The following is a 6,531-nucleotide window of genomic DNA, read 5'->3' as shown; positions in this document are numbered from 1 at the left end:
AATAAACTAGATTGAATGTTATAAAATATAAAGGATTGACTCATATTATCACATGTTAAACTAATTTATCAAAAATCTACTACAAAAAATAATTTTCTACATAAAAAATAATAAATCTACTTAGTTTTTTATAAGATTTATCTAGACAAATCAATTAAGACATTTTTAGAGAAGAAAAATACCGGTGATATTATTAAAATTGAAAGATAAACTTATATATTTTTTTCAATCTGACTTGAAGAAACCAGTAAAAACTACATAAAAGACTTAGATTACTAAGATAGAATTTTTGAATGGTTAGAAAGAGAAAAACAATTGGAGTTTAGAAATGGCAAATGCAAGAGATGAGTAAATAGTTGTGCAAGTGCATTACTATTAAACCGACAAATGCGATACTCATAACCTATGCATTTACTCCAATACCGTTTCCCAACACAAAATCATCATGACTTGAAAAACCAAAATGGTATTGGAACATGGTTTTGGCCCATTGTTTTCCAATGCCGGTTTTTACTTTTGTTTTACCCACTCTTTTCTGTTATTGTTTTTTCATTTATTTTATACACAAATCAATATATTGTTTAAATTACTAATATTTATAATTGGAGATAATTTAATATTGTAAAAAATTGTATTAATAAAAATAAAATCTAGAAAACTCAAATAATATCATACTTTGCTATTTTTAGTATGGGTTTTTGACTTTTATGCCCTTAGTAGCTTTATCCTATTCTTATTTATACCCTCCATTACCTATACTAATTTTCTAGATTTACATTAAAAACCCATAATACCACTCTCTTTAGGAAAGGGGAAATAAATAAATAATTTCATAATCTTTATAACTGGATCATTGTTAAGGATGGTGTAAAAGTGATTGATAAATATTGTTCAAAAATCAAATGGGATAACAATAATGAATTAAAAGTTTACAATTTAGCATATAAATTAAATATAAAATATAATTTTTAATGTTTAGGAATTATATTTTATATCTAATATTTTATCACATTTGTACAGTCGATTTTTCTCATCCACGTTCAAAACGTCGTCATACTGCGCACCAAGCCTATAACCTAGACAATGAAGGTTTATTTTCAGGTAATTCTCACATGACTCAAAAATATTACTAGTTTTAAAATGGATTGTAAGTATGACGAAAAAAATAATTATTGTACATTTTATTAATAGACTTATGACTTTTATTAATAATAGTTTTTTATTCTTTGATTTATAGTAGTTGATTTATCGCAATTACAAAAATCAACGGCGCATTCTATACCCACTTATCCTCAAGTATGCTCAAACAAACTTAATCGGGCCGGAAAGTATACTATTGGTAGAAATTTCATCAAAAGACATACAACCAACGTTCTTGACTTAAATGATTCTCATTTAGAAAATAATAGTGATATAGGTAAGTGTTATGTATAAGGTTCTATAATATCCCAATATTAAATAGAGTTGGTGTCATATAAATTTTTGAGTTAAGAAAAAAATATGCAGTGAACTTATACATTACTTTGTACATCATACTAATAAAATAAATTTTTATTTGTTTTTTTAGATGATGAAAAATTTACAAGAACAGATGGTTAAGGTAATATATATATATATATATATATATATATATATATATATATATATATATATATATATATATATATATATATATATATATATATATATATATATATATATTAGCTTTTAGTAATTTATTAATATTTAATGTGTAATATTCTTTTTACAGTGTATTTTGATGTTGGAGATCCTGACTTTAAATGTGAGTATTGTTTGGCCTTTATGTGGGCAAACGAAAGAGCGCGGAAGGATGGATCATTGAAAAATACAAAGTTTTCATTATGCTGTATGAAAGGCAAAGTTCAAATTCCTACACTTAAAAATCCACCGAGATTTTTGGAGGATTTTTGAGCAGGAAAGATTCTAGGAGTAGATATTTTGTTGAAAATATACGTGCGTTTAACATGATGTTTGCATTTACATCAATGAGAGGTCGAGTAGATAATACTGTTAACAAAGGTCGAGGGCCATATTGTTTTAGACTAGGAGGTAAAAATTACCATAGAATTGGTAGTTTATTGCCAACAGAAGGAAATACAACAAAGTTTCAAGAATATACATCGTAGATACTGAAAATGAGATTGAAAACAGAAAACGTGCTTTTAGGTAATTTACAATAAATTTTTTTTTTAATATTATAATTTATGTTTAAGTAAAATATATTAATGTATGTTTTGACCATTCATTTCAGTTCTGAAACTACGAAGAAATTTGATGATGTTTTGTTGGAAAAATTAAAACAAATGATTAATGAATTTAACCTGTATGCTAAGGTATACAGAATGGCAAGAGACAGAATTGACTTGAATAATGAGGTTAACATTCAATTAAAGTTGATTGGGAAAAGAGCTACAGATGGTAGGACATATAATATGCCATCTGCATCTGAAGTAGCTGCCCTTATTGTAGGAGATATTGGTAGTTCGTGTGAAGAGAGGGACATAATTATTGAGAATCAAAGTGGATTATTGAAGCGTATTAGTTAGTTGCACCCCTCATATCTAGATTTACAATATCCCTTAAGTTTTGTATATGGAGAAGATGGGTATAGAATTGGTATAAATCATAGAGGATTGGAGTCTTACTCTTCATCAAATTCTAATCAAAAGATCAAATTAACCATGCGTGAATGGTTTGCCTACAGACTGATGGAGAGGGAAAATGAAGCAGATACAATTTTACGATCTGGAAAATTATTTCAACATTTTATCATTGATGGGTGGACAATGATTGAATCAGAAAGGCTATTTTTTGTCCGTAAAAATCAAATGCTATTAAGGGCTGAAAATTATAATAGCCTGCTTGATTCAAATTCTACTGGTATTCCAGATTTATCTAATACTGGTCATCGTGTTGTGTTGCCATCTACATTCCATGGAGGTGATCGTTTTATGACTGAACTATATCATGATGCTATGGGAGTTTGCAAGACATATGGATATCCGGACCTGTTCATTACATTCACGTGTAATTCCAAATGGCCTAAAATATCTAGATTCGTTAAGAAGAGGAATTTGCGTCCTGAAGATAGACCAGATATACTTTGTCGAGTATTCAAGCTTAAATTGGACCAGTTGTTGAAAGATATTACAAAAGAAAGTTTGTTTGGCAAAGCCAATGCAGGTTTGTTACTTACTTTGCTTCGTTCATTTTATAGATAAATATTGAAAAAGATTTAATTTATTTAATATGCTTCTAATTTTAATTTATTTGCAGTTGTCTATAGTGTTGAATTTCAAAAAAGAGGACTACCACATGCACACATTGTATTATTTCTACATCGAGACGATAAAATTCCAAGAATAGAAGATGTAGACAACATAATATCTGCAGAGATTCCAGATAAAAATCTTTTTCCCATTTTGTACGAGAATGTAAAAGACTTTATGATACATGGTCCATGTGGTACCTTAAATTTAAATTCACCGTGTATGAGAGATAGAAGCTGTAGTAAAAGATATCCAAAACAATTCAACAATACTACAGTACTAAGTGATGAAGGATATCCTGTGTACAGGAGAAGGGATACGAGGGCTACTGTGGACAAAAACAATGTGTCGATTGATAATCGTTTTTTTGTTCCTTATAACCCTACATTACTTTTGAAATATCAAGCACACATAAATGTAGAGTGGTGCAATCAGTCTCGGGCAATCAAATATTTATTCAAGTACATTAATAAGGGTAATTATAGAGTAACAGCAGGATTAGTTAGGAAACGAAATGAGAATGCCGATGATAATACTATCGACGAGATCAAAGAATATTATGATTGTCGTTATGTTTCGGCTTGTAAGGCTTTTTGGAGAATTTTTGCCTTCGAGATTCACTATAGGCTTCCTTCTGTTGAGAGACTGAATTTTCAACTACCAGGAGAACAAACAGTTGTGTTCAATGAAAATGAAACAATTGAAAATGTCTTGAATAAACCTTTGGTTGATAAGTCAATGTTTTTGGCTTGGATGGAATGTAATTCTAGATTTGAAGAAGCTAGAGAACTTCGGTATTTTGAATTTCCAGGAAAATTTGTTTGGAAGAGAAAAGAGCGTGAGTGGACCATTCGTAAGAGAGGTTTTTCTATCGGTAGACTTCATCATGTATCTCCAGGATGTGGTGAACGATATTACTTACGCACACTTCTGAACTATGTTAAGGGCCCAACAAGTTTTGGAGATATTCGTACCATAAATGGTGTTCTCTACCCTACATTTAAAGATGCTTGCTATGCAATGGGTTTGTTAGATGATGATAAAGAATATATTGATGGTATATTAAAGGCAAGTTTTTGGGGATCTGCACACTACTTAAGAAAATTATTTGCCATTTTGCTTAGGTCTAATAGTATATCCAGACCTGAATTTGTATGGAACAGTACATGGCATGTGCTTTCAGAAGATGTACTATATAGGCAACGCATGATACTTCGATTTCCCGGTAATTTTTTTTTAATTATTTAATTTAATTAACAAATAGCTTTATTAATCATGTTTAACCATTAAGTATTATAATAATTTCTAAGTGATAATTACAGATTTGAAGCTTAGTGATGAACAACTGAAATGCTATGCATTAGTTGATATTGAGAAGATTCTGCAGAATAATGGTTGTTCACTACGCAATTATAGCAATGAGCTACCTCCAGATGAATTAATAATTCAGGATAGTTTTAATAGACTCATAGATGATGAGTTAAGTTATGATAGAGAAGCACTATGCATAGAGCATGAGCAGTTATTTCAATGTTTGACTGCTGAACAACGGATCATATATAATGATATTATGCAGGCTATGAATGATAATAAAGGTGGTTTTTTTTTTCCTTTATGGGCATGGCGGAACCGGTAAAACATTTATGTGGAGAACTTTGTGTGCAGCTATTCGATCAAAAGGGGATATTGTCCTTCCTGTTGCTTCAAGTGGTATTGCTTCTCTATTACTGCCAGGAGGAAGAACTGCACATTCAAGATTTGGAATTCCTTTGATTGCCACTCCTGATTCTATGTGTAGAGGTATTACTCTAGGTAGCGATTTAACCTCTTTGCTGAATAAGACTAAGCTCATCATTTGGGACGAAGCCCTATAACGAACAAATATTGTTTTGAAGCTTTAGACAGGATTATGCGAGACGCATTACGAGATTCAAATGGTATTGCTTCGGACTCTCCATTTGCTGGTAAGGTAGTTGTTTTTGGAGGTGATTTTAGGCAGGTATTACCAGTTATTCCAAAAGGAACACGACAAGATATAGTTTTTGCATCATTAAACTCTTCTTAAATTTGGCATTCGTGTAAGGTTTTAAGGCTTACAAAGAATATGAGGTTGCAAACTCAGTCTGTTGATGATAATGATTTAAAGGATTTCGCTGATTGGATTTTAAAGATTGGTGATGGCATACTAGGAGAACCTAATGATGGAGAAGTCATTATTGATAATACTGATCAATTTCTCATTAAGGATGTTGTAGATCCTATTGGTGCCATAGTTGAAAGTACATATCCATCCATACAGGAGAACTTAAGTGACACAAACTTTTTTCAAGAAAGGGCCATACTTTGTCCTACAAATGATATTGTTAGGAAAGTGAATGAATATGTTCTTTCATTATTACCTGGGGACAAAAAGGTTTACTTAAGTTCTGATTCTATAAGTAAAGCAGATGGATGTTTTGAGTCTAATGCCGATGCTTTTTCTGTAGAGTACTTAAACAGTATTAAGTGCTCTGGCCTTCCAAATCAAGAGCTGAAATTGAAGGTTGGTGCTCCTTTTATGATGCTTAGAAACATTGATCAATCAGCTGGATTGTGTAATGGCACACGATTGGTAGTCAACCAGCTTAGAGATCACATTGTTGAGGCAACTATTCTTACGGGATGCAATAAAGGAGAAAAGGTTTTCATACTAAGAATAACATTGACTCCAACAGATACCACACAGCTCCCAATTAGACTTCAAAGAAGACAATTTCCTTTGATGCTTTGTTTTGCGATGACTATTAATAAAAGTCAAGGACAATCATTGAGTCATGTTGGATTGTTTTTGCCTAAACCTGTATTCAGTCATGGACAACTTTATGTTGCCGTATCAAGAGTGAGAAGTAAGAAAGGACTTAAAATTCTTATTGTTGACAAAGATAATCAAACAACTACGTCGTCGTCGTCTATTGACAATGTGGTATATAAAGAAGTATTTCAAAACTTATGAGGTAAAAAGTTACGCGTTCATATTCTTTAAGTAATTTCCTTTTGATAGTTTTATTATTAATATAACTAATCAATTTATATATATATATATATATATATATATATATATATATATATATATATATATATATATATATATATATATATATATATATATATATATATATATATATATATATATATATATATATATATATATATATATATATATATATATTGCAGGGTGTTTCATACAAGTTAGTCACAAGGT

The 6,531-nt window shown here is 30.4% G+C and overlaps 1 pseudogene; it reads left to right on the top strand.

Annotated features, from left to right (window-relative positions):
• Nucleotides 1-463: 463 nt before the first annotated feature.
• Nucleotides 464-6,282, top strand: LOC130801099 (uncharacterized; annotated as a pseudogene).
• Nucleotides 6,283-6,531: the final 249 nt, after the last annotated feature.

Source organism: Amaranthus tricolor, chromosome 15, assembly GCF_026212465.1.
Source record: "Amaranthus tricolor cultivar Red isolate AtriRed21 chromosome 15, ASM2621246v1, whole genome shotgun sequence".
Lineage (NCBI taxonomy): Eukaryota > Viridiplantae > Streptophyta > Magnoliopsida > Caryophyllales > Amaranthaceae > Amaranthus > Amaranthus tricolor.
The sequence above is the reverse complement of the archived record's forward strand: the minus strand, read 5'-3'. Positions and strand labels throughout refer to the sequence as shown.